General features: G+C 41.3%; 1 protein-coding gene across 8 annotated transcripts in view; it reads left to right on the forward strand.

Moving 5' to 3' along the window:
* The window catches only part of TENM3 (teneurin transmembrane protein 3), a 659,662-nt gene that overhangs the window by 284,439 nt on the left and 353,032 nt on the right, over positions 1 to 22,191 (forward strand). For 2 of the 8 annotated variants that reach the window (XM_078001697.1, XM_078001699.1), the window contains exon 1: positions 15,573 to 15,640. The gene's annotated coding sequence lies outside the window, so the exon portion shown is untranslated. 8 annotated transcript variants of the gene reach the window in all.

The raw sequence follows: 22,191 nt of genomic DNA on the forward strand, positions 1-22,191 counted from the left end.
CATGGCGAAAACCCATCTCTACTAAAAATACAAAAATTAGCCGGGTGTGGTGGTGGGCACCTGCAGTTCCAGCTTGGGAGGCTGAGGCAGGAGAATCGCTTGAACCCAGGAGGCAGAGGTTGCAGTGAGCCAAGATCGCGCCACTGCACTCCCACCTGGGGGACAGAGCGAGACTCCGTCTCAAAAAACAAAACAACAACAACAAAACAGTATATTGGTCTACTTTATTTTTAAGGTTGCTTTTTTCTGTTTTCCTTGAGCTTACCAAATTGTACCCCAGAGATTATTATCAGGGTATATTTTTCTTTTACTACACACTACAGGAGAAAAAAGACTTAGAAATCCATTCACAAGGAATCTCCAATTAGAGGACCAGTAATCTTTGCCATGGGTGATGATTGGTCATCTTGGCTAGGCTGGACCTCTACAGAGAAGCTGAAAGGCAGACACACAGCTCAGCCGAGGGTCCGAGCATATCACTTCAGCAGCGATCAACAGAACAATGAGGACAGGAAAGGCATGGAGCATTTCCACGGGAATTGCCAGGACACAAGTTGTTCTTTTGCTGGCATCCTTGAAGTCTATAAAAATATAATTCTGGAAATATCCCAAGAAGAATCGGATGCAAAGTCAAACACTTCAAGAATGCTAGATGCCATTTCCATTTAAGTAGCTGTGTGTTCTGGGGGTGAGGAGAAGTATTTGTCATAGTCTTTGCTGGTGGTCTCTCCAGTTCCATGGTTTTGTGGAAGTTATGGTTTTGTTCTGGAGAGTCAATTCTCCCTGCCAGACCGCTACAGAGAGCAATTTTCCTTAAACTGTGTTGCTTCAGACAGTCTACAGATACGGTGTTTATTACATGACTTCTTCTATCTTAAGTGTGTATACTGCAGGTGAATTTTTTTTCTTCAGTGACTTGACTTGTGAGTTGGTTGTTATTGTTTTCCTTTTTCAGCAAGTCTTTATGCCAAGAAAAAGTGTTTTGATTCCCAAGAAGCCAGCAAGAAAAAAGACGGGGGATCCTAACCTATGGACTCGAGTGTTAAGATGCTTTTTAAGACGGGCAGTTGGAAGCTGCTTGTAATACGGAGATTAGACATTCTGTCTCCAGCATGGGAACAGGGCTGGCATCGGCGAACAGGCAACTGCTTGCCTGCCTGCCTTCCTTGGGCCAGATAAAGGCCCAGAAGGAGCAGCTGCCAGCCGGGAGGAGTGTGAGAAAATAGGAAATTGATTTGAAATAGAATAGGGAAAACGGCACGAGAATTAATTTAAGAATTTTCAAAGATTCCCTTTTTAGGCATATGTAGTTCCTGCCTCTGCAGAGGAAGGTGATCTTTAGCTATTTTCTCATGAGATTAAAAAGGCATCGAACTCACAGTTAGTACCTACATAAGGAAGACCTGAAGTTGGTTTATTTCTCCATAATTGGAAGAAAATTGAATATGGATTTGTGTTTTACTCTTTGGAAAGTCTTGTTGATCCTTTAGAAAAAAAAAAGGGCCTATTATAAATATTCTAACTCTAGGCAGAGGAAAAATAGTGCTTTTTTTTTTTTTTGCTAGATACAGTGATATTAATTAAATTTCACATTAACCAGAGGGGACTGGACAGCTTTCTGTTTGGGAAGGTCGTAGGGATTCTCATTTTCTACTGACAGCAGGTCCTTTGCTTTAACAGATGCCTCTAGGCACATTATAATGTCTCTCTCAACTTCTCTGCTTAAGGGAGTATAGGGAGTCATGTTAACAATATTTAGGATCACTAATAAGTAAGGGAGATGTTTCCCTTATCCAAACAGACCGAGTTCCAAGTGTGTAACCCTATGAATAGGATATCCTGGGAGAACACCATGGAAGGGGCAGGGTTCACAACGACTGCAGCTTTGTCTGTCTTCAGGGTGGTACTCACCAGCTGCCCTGTGAGAAGGCAGGGGGTTGAGCAGTAAGCTCCAAGTTCCTTTTAGGTTCCAATATTTGGTGGTGCTACGTAATCTCTTTTGTTAGGAAACGTGATGCGCTCTAACGTGAATGACACGTACAAAGAGCCTCCTATTTGGGGAACGCCTTATATCAAGTATTTGATAAGACATAGAATCATTGGAAAAGAGAGATCTTGCAAAGTATGTACACCTTAGGTAGGAAAAATAAAAGCACATGATATGGCTGTGGTTAGATCCTTGCCACCACCAATTTAATAAACATATGATAATATAGCTCACCCACACCTTGTTACCCCTCTTGGCTTCTGAAAAATGCACCAGTGCTATTCTTGGCCAGGCATGGTTGCTCATGCCTGTAATCCCAGCACTTTGGGAGGCCAACGCGGGTGGATCACCTGAAGTCAGGAGTTCGAGACCAGCCTGGCCAACATGATGAAACCCCATCTCTACTAAAAATACAAAAATTAGCCAGACGTGGTGGTGGGCACCTGTAATCCCAGCTACTAGGGAGGCTGAGGCAGGAGAATTGCTTGAATCCAGGAGGCGGAGGTTACAGTGAGCCAAGACGGTGCCATTGCACTCCAGCCTGGACAACAAGAACAAAACTCTGCCTCCAAAAAAAAAAAAAAAAAAATTGCACCAGTGCTATTCTCATGAAGGAAAGAACTTCTCACCTCTTAAATGCATTGAAATGTGTCTACTATCTTAACACACGGAATGTTAACATATGGAGTAGAATAAAGACAAAAATAGCTGTTCTCCAAATCGTGTATGCATTAAGAAGTTAACATTTGGAAATAGCTGAGTGAGCTTCTTTAATTCATTCTTCAAAATAAACAAACCAAAGCTTGATCTGTAATTTTATAATGGATAGATAGGCAACAAACTCAAGAGTGTGATCAACCAGGGTGGAAAGGGAAAAACCTTAAGAAAATGAATGAATTTTAAAATACAGGCCGGGCGCGGTGGCTCAAGCCTGTAATCCCAGCACTTTGGGAGGCCGAGACGGGCGGATCACGAGGTCAGGAGATCGAGACCATCCTGGCTAACACGGTGAAACCCCGTCTCTACCAAAAAATACAAAAAAACTAGCCGGGCGAAGTGGCGGGCGCCTGTAGTCCCAGCTACTCGGGAGGCTGAGGCAGGAGAATGGCGTAAACCCGGGAGGCGGAGCTTGCAGTGAGCTGAGATCCGGCCACTGCACTCCAGCCTGGGAGACAGAGCGAGACTCCGTCTTAAAATAAAATAAATAAATAAATAAATAAATAAATAAATAAATAAATAAAATACAGCAACTGAGGCCAGCCATCGTTGCTCACTCCTGTAATCCCAGCACTTTGGGAGGCAGAGGCAGGAGAATCCCTTGAGCCTAGGAGTTCGAGATCAGCCTGGGAAACACGGCAAAACCTTGTCTCTACAAAAAATACAAAAAAAAGCTAGGCAGCTGGCTGGGCGTGGTGGCTCACGCCTGTAATCCTAACACTTTGGGAGCCCAAGTGGGCAGATCACTCAAGGTCAGGAGTTAGAGACCAGCCTGGCCAACATGGTGAAACCTTGTCTCCACTAAAAACACAAAAAAATTAGCCAGGCATGGTGGCGGGCGCCCGTAACCCCAACTATTTGGGAGGCCAAGACAGGAGAATTGCTTGAACCCAAGAGGCAGAGGTTGCAGTGAGGTGAGATCGCACCACTGCACTACAGCCTGGACGACAGAGTGGGACTCCATTAAAAAAAAAAAAAAAAATCGCTGGGCAGATGCCTATAGTCCCAGCTACTCCAGAGGCTGAGATGAGAGGATTGCTTGAGCCCAGGAAGCAGAGGTTCCAGTAAGCTGAGATACCGCCACAGCACTCCAGCCTGAGCAACAGAGGGAGATCTTGTCTGAAATAAATGAATAAGTAAATAAATAAATAACGCAACGGAAAACTATTATCCTAAGACATTAAAGAAATTGGAGGAAACTCCTGGACGGCCATTTAAAAGGTTGCAAGCGATCTGAGAGATTTCTTTTTAGAGGGAAAAAAATGAGACTCAGATAACTTAAGAGTTACCAAGGTTACACAGCTGGTCAGAAGAACAATATCCTGAACCCAGGTTTCCTGATTTCTAGAGAATTTATAGAGAAGTAGAGAAATTCTTGAAGGGTGAGCTGTGATATTTCTTTGCTCCTTCAATGTACAAACTAAGCTATTTCGTTTCTTTTAAATTATTTTATTTCGCAGTGAGTTTATTTTTATCATCAACTGCAGTGACCCTTATTTAAGTAATCTAAAGCATAAAGATACCTGCTTGTCTGAGTTTCAGCCATGCATTTTCCTGACGCTGGTTAAGAAACTACATGTTTTTATTAAAGTTGGTAGAAATAATCGTCAAGCAATAGAATAAGCTTTTTTTTTTTTTTTTTTTTTTTTTTTTTTTTTTTTTTTGAGACGGAGTCTCGCTCTGTCACCCAGGCTGGAGTGCAGTGGCCGGATCTCAGCTCACTTCAAGCTCCGCCTCCCGGGTTTATGCCATTCTCCTGTCTCAGCCTCCCAAGTAGCTGGGACTACAGGCGCCGCCACCTCGCCCGGCTAATTTTTTGTATTTTTTAGTAGAGACGGGGTTTCACCGTGTTAGCCAGGATGGTCTCGATCTCCTGACCTCGTGATCCGCCCGTCTCGGCCTCCCGAAGTGCTGGGATTACAGGCTTGAGCCACTGTGCCCAGCCAGAATAAGCTTTTTTTATGGCATAGATGCCTAGAAATAATTTAAGGCCTTTCTCACTAATCATAAATTGCTGTTAATCACAGACTGACCGGTTTTTTTTTTTTTCCAGTTAGAAAATTCCTCATTTTAACCATCCTTATGAAACCCTGCCAGAAATTCCTTGGAGGTAAATTTAGCCAACAACCACTGTAGAATACAACCAAAAAAGATGCGGTTGGCCGGGCGCGGTGGCTCAAGCCTGTAATCCCAGCACTTTGGGAGGCCGAGACGGGCGGATCACGAGGTCAGGAGATCGAGACCATCCTGGCTAACACGGTGAAACCCAGTCTCTACTAAAAAATACAAAAAAGTAGCCGGGTGAGGTGGTGGGCGCCTGTAGTCCCAGCTACTTGGGAGGCTGAGGCAGGAGAATGGCGTAAACCTGGGAGGCGGAGCTTGCAGTGAGCTGAGATCCGGCCACTGCACCCCAACCTGGGCGGCAGAGCAAGACTCCGTCTCAAAAAAAAAAAAAAAAAAAGATGCGGTTATTCAACATATACTTGTACCTAACTTTGAGAGCATTTTTACTTATGCTGGCTGCTTAGATCATCTGAACTGAAGCTATCTTAGACTCTGTAGTTAAGGTGACATAGTGATATATTGATCTAATGAGTAATATTATGAAATTAATTCTAAAATACTCTAACTTGTTCTGCCTTAATTTTTAAAATTCATTTGAATGATCACATTGTACAAAGCTTTTGTTGAAAATCTTACAAAGGCCTTTGGCCAAAAATAACATAGTTCTACATATTTTTACAGAGGTTTCTATTTCAGTCAAATGGCCACCAAGGATGATAGGCTCTGAAACTTCTGGATGGTCCAGTGTCAAAATCTACATGTGGACACTTGCGTTTGTGGTCAGGATCTTTAGTTGGCCATGGCCTCAGGAGTTATCTTTAACTTGCTCAGCATCAATTAATAGATGCCCTCATTTTGCCTTTCAGTGATTCCAGATCTTTTGCAAGACTCATTTCCCTCTGTATGTGAAGTTTGTTATCACTCTGAAGCTGAAAGCCCACAGGACTAGACAGTAACTAAGTTTTCCTTACCTGACAGCCTCTGATTCTACCAGTTTTTCACTCTCTCTTCTCTCCTCTTTTTAGACAACTCTCTTCTCCTATATTACTTACTGCGTATGTCTGTATGATTTCCCTTAAGCTGCTGAAGTTGCCGCTAGGAAGACCCTAAGCACATTGGCTTTTTACAAACCAGGACAGATCCTAGGTAGAAATTTGCCTAAAAGAAGTTGTATGTTTTTCCCTACAGGGTATTTTCAATAATGGAAATACAGTTTCCTATGTTAGTTTTCATCTAGGGATGTCCTGTGAGGATTAAACAAGGCATTTCATGTGAAAGAACCTAAGGTGTTTCAGGCACATAATAGGCATTCAATAAATGTGAAGGGAATTCAAATCTAGAAGCTTGGAAGAAAAAATCTGGTGTGTAAACTAGCTGTCTCCATTTCCCCACCATCCCCTTGGTTTTCAGCACCCATTACCTCTGACATTCATCCCATTATTCCGCTAGATTTATTCTCCTTTAGATTAAAAATTGCTTCTTCCTGCCAATTTCAAGATCTTTTCTTCAATCATTAGAAGTATTAATCTGTAATATGTATCTTTGTTAACCATCACCCACCCCATTCCCTGTCCCAGTTCTTGAAATCTCTAGTCGGGGCTTCTTCGTCGTTTTACACTGCAGATTCTCTCCAACTTCCCAGATGCTGCCTTCTGTCTACCCAGTGGGTGAACTTTCTCTTTGTGGCCCCTCCATGTAAGCATCCGCCAAGATTCCAGCTTGGCTGGTTGCTGTCTTCGTTTACGCATTGCCTCTGAAATCTCATCTGCCCTCATAAGCACCACTGTTATGGAACCAGGTTAGTAAATCTACATTACAGAACGAAACCCCCTCCTTCCAGCTCCAAACTCCTGGTAGGCACCTTTTTATTTTATGTATTTGTTTGTTTATTTATTTATTTAAGACGGAGTCTCACTCTGTCGCCCAGGCTGGAGTGCAACGATGCAATCTCAGTTTACTGCAACCTCCGCCTCCCGGGTTTAAGCGATTCTTCGCCTCAGCCTCCCGAGTAACTGGGATTACAGGCACGCGCCACCATGCCCAGCTAATTTTTTTGTAGTTTTAGTAGAGACAGGGTGTCACCATCTTGGCCAGGCTGGTCTGGAAATCCTGACCTCGTGATCCACCCGCCTTGGCTTCCCAAAGTACTGGGATCACAGGCGTGAGCCACCGCACTCGGCTCTGGTGGGCGCCTTCAAATACAGATAGCCAAAGCAATGCTTACTTCACTCCATTTCCTTTCTCTACGACGTTTGTCTTATTATAGAGTTTTCTTCTCTTCCTGGATCTACAGCCAGATGACTGAGAGGTGATGGTTCTCAGCTACTTCCACCCCCAGTCCTACAGAGGAAGTTCAGAGAAGAGCCTTTGAAAGGATGAAAGAGATGAAAAACAGACCCAGGAGGAAATGGTAGTAATAATGAGTTTAGCATGACAATGTGGATTTTAAGGGAAGATTTGAGAGTAATTAGCATTAAGTATATGAAAGATCCTTATTGAGAAAATGGTGACCAGCTGCTCCTCACTTTTGCGGAAGACATGCGGAAGGCATTGAGCATAAATCGTAGCTCTAGGGATTTTTTTTTTAACTTTTATTTCAGATTTGGGGATACATGTGAAGGTTTCTTACATAGGTAAACAAGTGTCATGGGGGTTTGTCGTACATTTTATTCCATCACCCAGGTATTAAGCCCAGTTCCTGATAATTATCTTTTTTGCCTAAGTCAGAGACTCTTAAAATAGAATTGCCCTCAGTAAACAATGTAAAACATTGTCGTGTATTACATGGAATGGGTATGGCACGGAAGGGCTTTTTTTTAACCAAATAAATTCATCTGTGTGTGGTGTAATTTAGATTGGATTATATCTGAGAGATATCTGGGAGGATATCACAAAATTAGATCATGTATTAAGTTTATGTTTAGTTTTATAATCCTGTAATTTTTATAAAGAAAAACTGTATTTATAAATTTTTCTAAAATAGTGACCTTGAACTCTCAGTGGTGCTAGGTGCCATTAGGTCACAGCCTCTGCCCTCGTGAGGTTTATGTTGGGTTAGGAGCATGTGAGAGAGACACAGACAGATGGAAAGAGAAAAAAAACACAATAATTACGGAATAGTGTGACACATACATAGGAAAGAATCATTTTAATCAGCAAGCAATTTTTTAAACCTGGATTCTTCATTTCCATTGACCCATCCATTCATCCATCCATCCACTCATCCCCAAACCAGCATTTATTTTGTTTTATTTATTTATTTATTTTTGAGACAGAGTCTCGCTCTGTTTTCCAGGCTGGAGTGCAGTGGTGTGATCTCTGCTCATCACAACCTCCACCTTCTGGGTTCAAGTGATTCTCCTGCCTCAGCCTCCCTAGTAGCTAGGACTACAGGAGCGTGCCACCATTCCCGGCTAATTTTTGTATTTTTAGTAGAGACGGAGTTTCACTGTGTTGGCCAGGCTGGTCTTGAACTCCTGACCTTGTGATCTGCCCACCTTGAACTCCTGACCTCGTGATCTGCCCACCTTCAAATCCTGACCTCGTGATCTGCCTGCCTCGGCCTCCTAAAGTGCTTGGATTAAAAGCGTGAGCCACTGCACCTGGCCCAAACCAGCATTTATTTAGTGTCTTTTTTGTGCAAGACACTATGCCAAATGTTAAGAAATCAGCAAAGAAATGGTCCCTATGCTCATACATTCATGGTCTGGAAGGAGCTACAGACAAGTAGACAGGGAGCAGAATATAGTACGATGAAGGTAGGACAAGGATATTTACAGAGTTGAATAGGAATGCAGAAGAGGGGCCCGTAAACTGTTCTTGGTGAATCAGGCAAGGCTAAATGGAAGAACTGACTTCTAAACCAACTTATGAGCAAGCAGAAATTGGTCAGCTAAAATGCAGAGGTATCGAGCATATACCTCCTCTATCGTCAATGATGCATAAATATATGTGCCTACTCTCATACGAATCATGTTCACAAAGTCAGAAAATCCTGAAAAACACATTCTATATGACTATATCATGAAAACACCTGAAATTAATACATATATCTAGATTTGTCAACAAAGATATAAGTAAACTATTTGCAAAAATGATACATATGGATTCTTTTCAAATGGTTGATATTATAAATTGTAAAGGGTTGATATAAAAGTTTATGTGATTTCTATGTTCTGTCCACTGCATAAAGGATTTGATCTATGCATGGCTATTGCCAATATAGACAACTACCCATCTGACAATACCACTGCACTAGTCACCAATGAATAATTCTTTGTTTCTAAACAACCAAAACAAAGTACTTATAGTAATACATTTAATTTCAAAGATTTTTGACATTCAACCAAAATTGCTTGTTTTTTTTTGTTTGTTTGTTTGTTTGCTTGTTTTTTTTTAGAGACAGAGTCTTGCTCTGTCACCCAGGCTGGAGTGCAGTGGCACAATCATGGCTCACTGCAACCTCCACCTCTGAGGCTGAAGTGATCCTCCTGCCTCAGCCTCCAGATTATCTGGGACTACAGACATATGCCAGCACACTCGACTATACACACACACACACACACACACACACACACACACACACACACACACATATATATATATGGGTTCTTTTCTGTAGAGACATAGTTTCGCCATGTTGCCCAGGCTGGTCTTGAACTCCTGGGCTCAAATGATCCATCATCTCAGCCTTCCAAAGTGTTAGATTACAGGCATGAGCCACCGTGCCTGGCCTGAGAACCAACATAAGTGTTTTGGGAATGGGTGAATGGCATGATGGTTGGAAACAAATGGTCCAGATTGAAGAATTTGCTCCATAATTAAAAACAATTCAACCATTTTTATTTATCACACTTCCATTTCTTTATCTTGGACTGCCAAAGAATACATTCAAAATACTCCCCAAAATGTATTCCTATTATCAAAGCCTAAAAGTTAGGTGAACCCCAATAAGTTGCCAAGCATAGACAAATACTGCCATCCCTGGGTGGGCCTGGGAATTAGTCTGTCTGCAGCCCCTGAATCCAGTGTGCCAGGGATAAGCAGCACTCCCTCTAGCTTGGCCACTCCTGTCCTTCCCCAGTCATGGAGGTTACTGATAAAACTAGGCTTCCATATACTTCTCTGTGCTATAGATTGTCTTACAACATTCTTGGACACCTGGTGACTTGACTTGGGCTGGGCCCTCAGCTCTCGCTATGTACTTAGTTCCTGGCATCCATAGCCCCAGCTAACTCTTGCTGGCCATCTGGATTTCTCTTGAAGCTCTGCCCTCCTGCCCCTCTCCTGCTCTCACCACCAGGTAGAAATGATGTCCCTGCCTCGCCCCCGTCCCTCCTACTTGGATAGTTGCCAAGACAGGGCTGAAGCTCACTAAGCCTTTTGCACACAGCGCATTGCTTGATTGCCCCCTGCTAAGAGTCCAGACCTCATCACACACACCCAGATCCTGCTTCCTCCTCCTCCCTGCCTGCCCAGGCTGTAGAGGACCCAGGAGGCTCCTGCCCAAGGTCATCTGAATTAGGACAAAATTAAGGACCAGTGCTTCTGGCATGCAGTGGACATGATTGCATATCTAAAGAAAGAGTCCTAAGTCTTCATCATGTATCAGATTCCACAAAGCATTTGGTTTTTGGGGGGTGAAATAATTTAACACCTTTAAAAGTAAAGAAGAGAACTTCCTTTAGAAACGATTTCAGATGTGGGTCGTTTATTATGGTGAAATACATGTGTCTTTTGTGGGTGGATTTTTCCATAGGATAAATCAAAGAAAGAATCACCTAGCTATTATACCAGCCTTTTAGATTTACTGTAGACATCTGTGAAAAATTATGAATTGGCCTTTATTACAAGACTTTGTTTTCAAACCTTTATTTCTGTTCCAATGTAAATGATAATTGAACTTTATTGGAGAAAAGACCCATGACTTTAAATATAGTTTTATGTCAGCTTATAGTTTTATGTCAGAGCCCACATAGCTGGTAGAAAGTTATGTGCTACTGACAAAATAACAGTTGGCAAAATGTAAGACAAAATCTACAGTTTTACTCACAGGATCTAACTAATGTACAATTATTATTACCAATTGGTATCAGTGTGCTATAATTTTGGTAACAATTTCTTTGATATGCTTTTACAAATATATGTATTTACAAATAAAGGTATAATTTTTAAGAGTCCATCTAAACAAACTAGATTCTAGAGGGACAGACAGAGATCGATATCTGACAACCCCTAATTCAGGTGTTTAGGGATGTTTATCAGCCATTTTATTCCTCTATAAGATTCCAGCTCTCAGAGGATGCTAATATCGGCCTCCTGGTTTCCTGACCTCTTGAGGTAATTTGAAAACACAGGAGAAATCAAGGACTGTCCCTTTTTTTATTTTGCTCCTTCTCAACTCCACAAGTTATCAATTTTTAAATGGAATATTGTGTTTCCAAATCTTTGGTGGGGCTTATCCTGATAAATTTTATTTAAACGGTGAACTCCACTCCTAATAACCAGCTTTTTGTTGTTGTTGCTGCTGCTGTTGTTGTTGTTGTTGTTGTTGTTGTTGTTGTGATGGAGTTTTGCTCTTCCTGTCAAGGCAGGAATACAATGGCACGATCTGGGCTCACTGCAACCTGCAACCTCCGCCTCCCAGGTTCAAGTGATTCTGCTGCCTCAGCCTCTCGAGTAGCTGGGATTACAGGGGGGTGCCAACACGCCCGGCTAATTGTTTGTATTTTTAGTAGAGACAGGGTTTCACTATGTTGGCCAGGCTGGTCTCGAACTCCTGACCTTGGGTGATCCACCCACCTCGGCCTCCGAAAGTGCTGGGATTACAGGTGTGAGCCACAGTGCCTGGCCAATAACCAGTTTTAACTACTGAGTCAATACCGTCTAAATAGAGAAATGGTTAAGCAGCAGGCTTCTGAGTCCATCAAATCTGGAACTGTGTTTAGGCCCAAGCACTCTGTAACTATGTGGGCACGTGATTAACTTCTCCAAACTCCAGTTCCTCGTCTGTAAAATGGGGTGATATTACTCTTCTCATATGAGATTAGAGAATTAAATACAAATGGTATGTATCAAATGCCAGTCATAAAATGAAGTGCTTAGTGTTAGCTTTAATCATAATCATCAATTTAGTGTAGCTATGAGTGTGTGATTTTGATTTTGTATTAGCGCCTCTGACGGTATGGATTTGGTGCTTAATAATTAGCGGGAAAGGTAATAATCTCAGTGTCGGTTACAATTCGATTTTTCTTCAAAGTTCTTGGCCTAAGCAGAGAGAGGTCAGAAGCACTCTTAATATGAAGCTAAGTTGGTGCCAGTTTGAAGTAACAACTCATTTGTGGACTTTTTTTTTTTTAATACAATTTGCTTTGATTTGGTTCATGCATTTTTAAAAATCTTCCTTGTGGTGTGCAGTCATTAGGTTTTTATGCCTAAAGAACTGAATTCAGTTTTAAGTAAAATTCATTTAATATTGCAAGTATGATTCCATATGTGGTTATTCATTCACAACATAAAATAGCCACGTAATTCAACATATTTGATAGTGTCTGCTCGTGGAACTGTGGGGAATTCCGCAGACCTTAGACAAGAATTGCTTAAGTTATAGAAGGCAGTATCCATAATGCTGATTATCTCTGACATCATCAATATGGCAAACTACAGTAGAAGAAACAAGTTGAACATGGATCTCATTACATGTCTCTGTGGAACTCTTTGGTGGACTCCTGTATTTAAAAGATGGCAGTGATTTAATGTATGCACGGGGGTGTCCACAAAACTGTGTATCTTTTCTTGGGAAGATATATGTAGAAACCATCCTTCACTTTTCAACAACAGAAATTGTTTAAAACCATATCTCTTCCTCTGCCTCTGCCCCATGGGCTGCTACTGCTACTGCTCAGCTTTGTTCAGTGTAAATCCTTGATTATTCTCAAGGGATCCCATCTTTGTCTAATTTGGAAATACATAATTAGTTCTGTATTCAGAAAAGGTGGAACTAGATATACATGTAGAATATTCCAGTACACTCCAATATAAAATTTTGCCTAACCTGTATGTGATATTTATATCTAATTAGCATTTTAAATGGAAATTTTAATAAATGCTATCAATCAGTGACCAATTTACATAGCATTCATCTGGGGAAATGAACATGCCAAAATATCAGTCTTCTTGAGATTCATCTTGACCCAAACAATGATTGATTTAAGATCTTAAAACCTTTCATTCTTCCATTAGTGTGCTTATCTTTCTGCACTCGAACATTCTAATCCAAGTCCAGATTTGCTAACTTGTGATTGTCAAAAATCAAAGAATGCATTTTTGAAGCATAGGCAAGCCCCCAGGTCCTAGCACTTTTTTTTTCTTTCTTTTCTTTCTTTCTTTCTTTTTTTTTTTTTTTTTAAGAGACAGAGTCTCCCTATATTGCTCAGGTTAGTCTTGAACTCCTGGGCTCAAGCAGTCCGCCCACCTCAGTCTCCCAAAGTGCTGGGATTAGAAGCATGAGCCACCCCACCTCCTGGCAAATTTTAACCGTGTAATGTTCTGCAAATTTAATTCTTCAGAGATTCCAATTGAACAACATTATCTTCATCCTCTGCCCTAGTTATATGGTGTTTATTTGCAATTACTTCAGGTTACCCCCCACCCCCATGCATTGCATTGATTTGTGAAAGACACATGCATTGCATTGATTTGTGAAATGATCCTTTTCAAAACATTATGACTTAAGGAAGATATTTGCTTTAGAGCTTAGAAGTCTTAGTGCCCGACAACATACCTATTGTTCTATTTTTTGACCCAATTTTACTAAAGAGAATTTCAAAACCCTGAAATAACTTCAAAATTTATAGTGTCAAAGGAATGTCTAAATTTTAAATAACTGCTTTGTGTTTAAATAATTTCTATGATATCTTCGTAGTGTCCCAATTAAAGGGTGAATATATTGATCATTAATGGAGGAAGTCAGGCTGGTTGTGACGTTGTAATAGTGTGTGTGTGTGTGAGTCACGATTTTAGAAGACCCAGAGTTAGTAATAGAAAAAAACACTTAAGGTGTAGAGACTGCTTAAAACCTGAGCGGCATCAGATATTTCCATGTATGAGAATGGATGTCTTAGACGTAATGGAAAATGAGAAAGAAAAGTATCTACAAAGAGGTAGAAGAGCTGTATTCATATTCTTGTAGCATTGGGTATAAAAAGCGACAAAAGTCAAGGTAAAGGTAATATGTTCAAGAAGATAAAGAAATTACTGTTATCGTTGAATCATGGGAATGAGGAAAGCATTTTGTCTTTACTGTAGGAAAGAAGGTGGAGAAGAGAGAAATTCTAATTGCAGTCTGCTAATCTTATTGATAAATGAAAAGAGAACACTGATCCTTCCTTTCTTAAAGTATTAATTTTTTGGTTTGAGTCTGTATTTAGAAGGTAGTTAAAATATGGAATGAGAGCTGATAAAGATATGTTGATTGATACCGGTATTGCGATGTAAAGTGCTTCTTGTTTTCTTTCTTGTTTATAAAAATGAGAGGTTTGGAGGGGTTGGAAGGAAGCACCGCAGAATCTAAAAATTCACGAACATTCAGTCATTCAATTCTCAGTTTAATGGAGGAAGAGGCTGGAGAGGCTGGAATGTTCTAGAAGAAAAAAATTAAAAGGAGGAGGGACGTTGGACTGGAAGCAATGCAAAAATAATGATAATAGTGGATCTGGAGGAAAAAAAGACAATTTTTTATAAAAATTTAAGTGCTGCAGTATTGAAGTATATTTTATTTAAAAGTAAAGCTAGTTAGAACACCACATTAGCTATTCCGGATCAGGGCTGTCCAGCCCTGGCACATCATGGAGAGTGGCTCGGGCCACTTGCACACATGCCTTCAGCCCCTGGGACCGTCTTCTCTCCCCGGATCGTGACACTGACTCCTCAGCGTTAATGGGGGTCCGCGACTGCTGCGGGGACAAGGGCGCAAAGCAGCCCCCGCCACGGGCCGGTCCGCCCAAGGGCCGAGAAAGTGGCGGAGAGGCGGCGGCCGAGGCCGAGGGGCGAGCGCGGGCTGCGCCGGTCCCTGCCGCGTTCACGAGCGACACCCACCCCTTCGCCGCGGACGCCCCGCGGGCGCCAGGCTCCGGGCCCTGCGACCGACCCCTCCGCCCCCGAGGTACCGCCGGGCCCGCCTCGCAGGCAGCGCGTCCCGCAAGCTGGAGGGCCGAGTTTCGCGGGGACGTGGGTCGTGTGGGTGAAGGCGACACCTGGGATGCGGGACGCATGAATGGTGGCAGAGCAGGGGTCGGGATCCATTCATGGGTTGGGAGAGAGATGCTTTTGTGAGCACGGGAAAGTAGCGCTGCCGGAGAACAGCTCTGTGGCGGGAGAACAGCTCTGTGGCGGGATCCACAGCCGCCCGCGAAGCCCCGCCAGAGAACGCGGCCGCTGCCCGGGGCGGCTCGCGAGCGTGCGTGTGTGGAGGGGAGGATGCCGCCCCGCGGGGTCTTCCGAGCGTGCCGGGAGCGGCTTCTCAGTGCAGTTCCCCCGTCTTCGCTGGGGGCACGGCTGCTCGCAGGCCCCGGCCCGCGTGTGTGGAGCGGGGTGAGGGGGTGAGGCGAGGGGAGGAGGCGGCGGCCGGGCCGGGGCGCGGGACGCGGGGCTGGCGGGCCGCGGCGGCGGCGGCCCGGCGCGAAGGGGTTAAGCGGCGCGCCGCCCCCTCGGCGGCCGGGTGTAAACAGAGGAGCCTCAGCCTATCATGTCTGGCCGCCGCGCGCAGCCCGAGCCTGGAGCCTGGCGCTGTAACACGATACGCTCCAGACCCAGGCAACTTGGCAGCGCCGGGCTCGGCTCCGCACGGCCACAGCGAGGGCGCGCCGCGGCAAGGTGGGTGAGCGGCGGCGGCGGCGGCGGCGGCGGCGGCGGCCTGGGGCGGGCTGGCGGAGCGCGGCTCCTGGTGAGGCTCCCCGCGCGGCAGGGGCGTTCGCTCGCTCCGGGGACCGCGGCGGTGGCGGCGGCGGCTGCGCTGAGCTCCGGGGCCGGTGGCTCCGCTTTTCTCCCTTGTGGTGTCGGAATGGGAGGAGGCTCGGCGCGGGTTTGAATCGGTGCGGAGGCAACATTCGCATCTGAGATGAGGTGGCTTTTTAACCCCTGAGGGACCACATTTAAGGATTTCGAAGAGATGGAGGCTGAACTTTCTCGATGACTCTTCGTCACCCGGAGTGGTGCAGGTAGCCGCGGGGAGAATGGAGTCTTTTGTTCCCGGTATTTTTAATTAGATGGATTTTTTTTTCATGAGTAGTGTACTGTCCTAATCCTTGAGGCAAAGCTGCGTTTTTGCCTGCATTCGGTGACTTTTGCGAATTCGTTGGGAGCCAGTCTTAGCAGTAGTGATTTTGGATAATTTATGTCTGAAATGTGCAAAAATCGGCATTGAGCTTAAATTAATCAGCCCTTTGGTTCCATTAACTAAAATCCATCATACTAATTGCTTAATGGGGGAAAAGGTACAAAATAAGCTTGCTCATTAAAGAGCAGTCTTTTGCCTGCGAAATACGTAGTGTGATTTTTGTCAGGTTTAATAGAGCAGTCTCTCAGAGAAATTCAACTTTGCAGTTGTGCTTCGATGCAGGCTACTCCTGTGCAAAGATAGTTGGAGATGGTTTGGAAAAACTTGTGCTGTGTCTATTAAAGTAAAAATCATTTGCCATTGATGTGTGTATTTCAATAAAACAAAACAAAGATCTGTGGCAGCTCTGGGAATGAGAAAGTCACATTTCCTCCCTCTCCTGTGCTGGCGTCTCTATCTCTGTGGAATATCATATAAATGATATATACAGCTATATGTGCCTGTGTCACAGAGTCATTCTGTCTTCTGAAAGCCTAATATAATCAAATTCAGTGCCTTAAGATGGTGTAGTTGAAGATTTGATCCCCTTCCACTAAAGTGGAAATACTTTCAGTAATTGAAAGCAGATTCACGTCTGGAGTTGTACAAGCCAAGGTTTTCATTTTTAAAATAAACCTTTTGTTCTCTGATTTTAAATGTTTCAGAGAGCCATCCAAAGACCTCTGTGTGCTAATTGTTAAAGTAGTCCTTAAGAAAGGATTGAAAATACCCAGAGAAGGCATTTTAGAAATCAGCTAACTTAACTAAGCCTCCCTCTCAGCCGAATATTTTAGTGCAGCATGTAACTGGTCCGTGCCCCACATTCTGTTTTTTTCAGCGGACTCCCAGGTATTAAAATGCAACTGCAGTGTTCAACAGACTAAACTCCAAGCAGAGGCCATCTGCTATAAGAGGTTAAAAAACTTGAGAAATGTTGGTGTTATCCCATTTTATACTGTGATTTACACAATGTGATGATGAATTTGAGATCCGCTATAAAGTAAGTTTAATTTAAAGAGGTGGTGATTATACATTAACTGGTAGACTGAAACTTACAAAAATATGATTGCAGGTGGTTCACCTGGTTCCTTTCTCATCTTCAGAGACTGTTAAAAAGCTTTAAAAAATTGGCTGTGAAAGACTGAAATTAGGGTACATTCTAGACAAAGAGGGAGTCACTTGATCTCTTATTAGCTGTGAAGATAGAGAAGAATAGTGCTGTATAAGAGCGTTACCTTCCTTCTTCAGGACATGATATCTAAAATGAATTGTTTAATTATGAGGAAAAAGTTAAAAGAGTTGTACTTTTAACAATGACAGTTGACATCAGGAAAAGATAGAAAGGCGCATTCCAAATGTTTTTAATGACTTGTTTCTTAACCTGTTGTATTGATCATTAATAAGATGTGAATGGACGTATTTCCAGAGTATGACATGGCAGTTTGATTTCTTAGAAACTGCTTGGTAGCCCTGCATTTTACCTTGTTTTCCTGCCTTCTTAGTAGTTTATCATTGCAGCACAATATAATAAATATGAAGTGAATAACTTGGCCATAATTCAAATGATATTCTTGTTGTTATTTCTCATGTAAAAACCCTCCTTTATAAAAAAAAAAAAATAAGTATTTAAAGTATTCAGCAGATTTTTAACTACCAAATAAAATCATACTAAATTTTGGCTGTTGCATCACGTTTCTTAGATAGCAGTGGCCTAGTATGGGGCATAATAGAATTTAATTCTTCTCGAAGATTTAGAAAAAGAAAAGCGACTTCTCATGGACTCTTCTACTGATGTCTGAACACTGATTTTCAGTGTAATATCCTTCTCTAAACATTTAAACTAAAGCTTTCTGTGGCTTCTGTTTACTGTTAGTTCTTATGTTCCTACATATTTTGCCTTGGTTAAGGAGGTGCACAGGATCTTCTGTCATCTGGAATAATACATTCAATTTTTCACGGGACTCCTTTCTTTCATAATGTAAGCAAGTGGCAAAGGAGACACTGTCGAAATACAGTGATCTTGATAATTAATGCTATAAAATAGATTAAAATGCTGTATTTCAGGTATTCATTTCCTTAAAAGGGCCACCAGAACAGCGTTGCTAAGCACCCGTCACTACTGCAAGTAACAGAAAATGACCCAAATTAAAGAACCTGTTCTACGCTGTATTCTTGCATTTTCTAAAGTTCATTTCAAAAGATTTAACAAGACTCATTCAATTAGTGGAGAAAAAAGATCTGTTTTCAGCTCTGATCAGCAATTAAGAGACTGGGCTTTGGAACATCAGTTCTTTATGTTTATAATTTATTTTGTTTGGTAGGCTTTACTTTAAACAATTGTGAATAAAGATTTCTAACAAGCCACCTTTCTGGCAATCCAGATGTAAATGCTAAATACAGGACAATATATTTGTTTTACATTTTTCTTAAAATGAGTTATTTTATAGTAACTTTTCCTCATTTAAAGGAAATTTAAATTTTACACTAATGTGATAAATTGATGCTTTATTATGGATTTCTTATTCTGTGAAAATCTATATGTATGCATGCACACATACAGACATATGTAGTTTAAATGAAAGGACGGCTGTAGTTATTCTCTTATCATAGATGTGAGTGCTTTAGCACCTAACACTTGAGAAAACGGATATTCTTCCTTAAGGATATTTGAATGTTGTGAAAATGGTGCCATGGAGATAGAGTGGTTTGGTGAAGAAAGTAAATAAATTATTAGGAGCAGAAGTTTTCTTTTTAGATTTTTTTTGAGGGGGGCACGTGGGGCACCGTGCAGTAAACTGTACCCTTTTGGGTTAGACCAGAACTTCTAAGTAGTTGTGGCCAAATGGTTAGATCTTTCAGTGGCCTGCTTCTTAGCTAATACAACTGCAGTCACAAATACAAGCCGTGGAACTTCCTGGCAGAGAGAAAGGAATGAAAGCATAAGGGCTATCAGAGGAATGGGAGAGAGGAGCAGGAGGGCTCCCAAAGGTTCAGATTAGGATCATTGGTGAAATTTTTGCTACATCACTTTGATCTTGACAAATCTAAAGAATATAAATATGGATTTTAAGTTATGAATGATAAGTGCTGTTTTGGCTATAATGGCGTGAAGTGATTCCATATCCATAAACATTGACTATTTTAAAGCCCAAATAACATATTTCTTTATTCTAAAAGAGATATTTTGCATTAGAAATTTATTACGCTTAGATTTATCAGTTTGGTATGACAGATACCTCTAGCAATAGATAATATGCAATACAGAAAATTTGTGTAACTCTTCTTGGAGTTTTGTCTGAGATGAAAAGTTATTCTAACACTCATTTTTGCATAAGGCCTTTTGACCTGAGCTGAGTTCTCTTGTTGGGTATCTGGAATACATTGTCTTCTGATATGTCCACATTTGGTTTTCCCTATAAAGATCAACAATGTGTGTACTAGAGAGATTATTTTGTATTTGTATACATATATATACATATATAGCAGGTTTGAAAGGATGGTATTTTCATGTTTAAGAAACCAGTTGTTTTAGGATTGTTGTTTATACATTGATTTTAGTTACAAACCCAGCTGTTCAGTTAAAATCCTATGTATTTACGTTTTGAAATGTCTACTCTTAATTTTTGCTGTTGAAAGTAAAAATTTTACTATTGGCAGTTGTTTTACAGGTTGAAAACAACTACCTTTTTGGTTTCCCAGAAACAGTTTATGCCATGAATGGTATGTTGGTATGATGGTAAATTCATTTTACAAGGGAGGAATAATCATTGAAAAGTACACACAAATATTTGTAGGCATATCACATTTAAATAATAGTTAAGTTTGGGAAATGGCATACTGTAGTATTTAAAAGAAAAACAGAGTTTCTCTCTTAAATGTTATTATTCCCCTCACTTAATATTAAATAGTGTTTGACATAAATGTCTTGTTTTGTACATTAAAGAGGCAGAATATATTACAAAGCGTAACAAAATGACTAATATGGAAGTAACATTAAAAAACGCTTTAGTCTTTTGTGGTTATATATATTAAAATTTGTAAAAAATTAAAATGATGTGTGAAAGTTTCAGTGAATTGATTTCATCCTGGTTTGTGCACAGCACCTTTTTTTCCTTAGCCTTAAACTGTTTCCGGCAGGGAGAGAGAGGGCCTGCTGTCTAGAGACCTGTAAAATGTAATCTAGATCTCTTTTTATGCCTTTTCTTTTAAATAAAACAAAATTACCTTATATAACAAATTTAACATTGTTAACCTTTTATAATTATTTAACCATTATTTCATTTTACCTCCTGCTTCAAAGTTGTACATTAGCGGAATAGACACCTGGCTGTGCTCTTAAAAGTTTATTTGGCTTTCAATTCCTGTGATAGTAGGGGGCAGTACATCTCCTTAATTATCTTTGTTCAGGGAAATGCTGAAAGGCCAGGGTAGTTAAACAAGGCCATTTGGATTTGTGAGGTCGAAGTCAGATGCAAGGAAAGTGGTTAAATGCATTATCATCTTATTGAGCCCATCATCAGTGAAGTGACCTTGATGGAGGTGGGAAAAGCCATTTGGCTATTTTATGACAGCCACGTCTGCTTGTTTTATCACTTACACATTTTTACATATGGCTTTATCATATTCTTTTCATTTTCAAATATTATTTCCTCTGATTGTAGATAATCAGAATGAAGGTGAAAATTAAAATTAGTCTCTTTTTAATGATAGAGTTTCTTTCATAAGTGTGTTTCACACATCGTCTTATATGGAAATACCCCTTCATTAAAAATTAAGGTGATCAGGTCGGCTGACCATTCTGTATTTGCTTTTAAGGGTCTTTTAATGACAATGATTAGTCTTTTTGCAAAGAAGCTGCAATTCTGCTACTTTTCAAATTGTTTTTAAGCTAGTAAGAGGCGAGACTTGCCAACGTCGATTTTAGCGGTGGGAAGAATGTTTGTTTTAACAAGTGCGTAAGTGTGTTTACTTGAAAGTGCCTCAAGTTTTAGTAGTTCTATTGCTGCTGCTCTGGAGTCATCACTTCCCTTATGAAGTTAAAGCCATAAGATTTATAGTTTATATTTCTTAACTTTATGGCCAAGATTTTCCTTGTGATGTGTTTCATATCAACTCCAATAAAATGGAATTCTTGCTTGAATGTTTGAACCAGTATTGTTCAATAAGAGGAAGAGTTTTATTAAACGCAGTACAAGATCTAATGTTTTTGGAAACTCCAGTTAAAGCAATTAAGTGCTGCACACAAGGTTTCTGTTTTCCTAGGCAAAGCTGGGAAACATTACTGATTGGAGTTTAGGGTATGCTTCACTTTATACTGAATTCTCTTTTATTACAATTAATGGGAGCTAAGTAGAAATCTTTTTATCATATGAAAGAAAACACTGGCCCATTATCAAAATACCTAAAGTATTGTTTCAGACTTTACTGGAGATATCTCCTTATCATCATGCTATGAATTATGTAGCACTAAAATCTCAGGGACTCAAAATCACCAAAAATAGTTCGTTCAGGAGAGAGTCACATTTTCTTGATCAGAAAGAACTTATTTGTTTAAGAAACATTTATTTAAAAAACAAATTGGATCAAAAGGTGTCTAAAATGAAGTATAAACTCTCTCATTCCCCCACTCTGTTCCCACCATCAGGGCCCAAATTCAGGCTCTCTTCAGCTCTCCATACGCTATTTTACTAGCTTTCCATTTGGGTTGCCCTGCCTTCTGCCTGTCTTTTCTTTAATCCAGCCTCCACACTGTTGTCACAGTTGTCATTCTGAATTGTGTTTTATCAGACCCTTGGTGATCCTACCTCACCCTCCACTGCTCTTCCACTCCCACCTTCACACCAGTGTTTTTGCTGGTCGATGATGCCTGTGCCCCTTCCTTGCATTTCACAGAGCTTCCAAGAGCTGACTTGCCTGGTATTTCTTTTTCTTTTTTTTTTTTTTTTTTGAGACAGAGTGTTACTCTGTTGCCCAGGCTGGAGTGCAGTGGTGTGATCTCTGCTCACTGCAGCCTCCGCCTCCCAGGTTCAAGAGATTCTCCTGCCTCAGC

This window comes from Macaca mulatta, chromosome 5 (genome assembly GCF_049350105.2).
Source record: "Macaca mulatta isolate MMU2019108-1 chromosome 5, T2T-MMU8v2.0, whole genome shotgun sequence".
NCBI classification, from domain to species: domain Eukaryota; kingdom Metazoa; phylum Chordata; class Mammalia; order Primates; family Cercopithecidae; genus Macaca; species Macaca mulatta.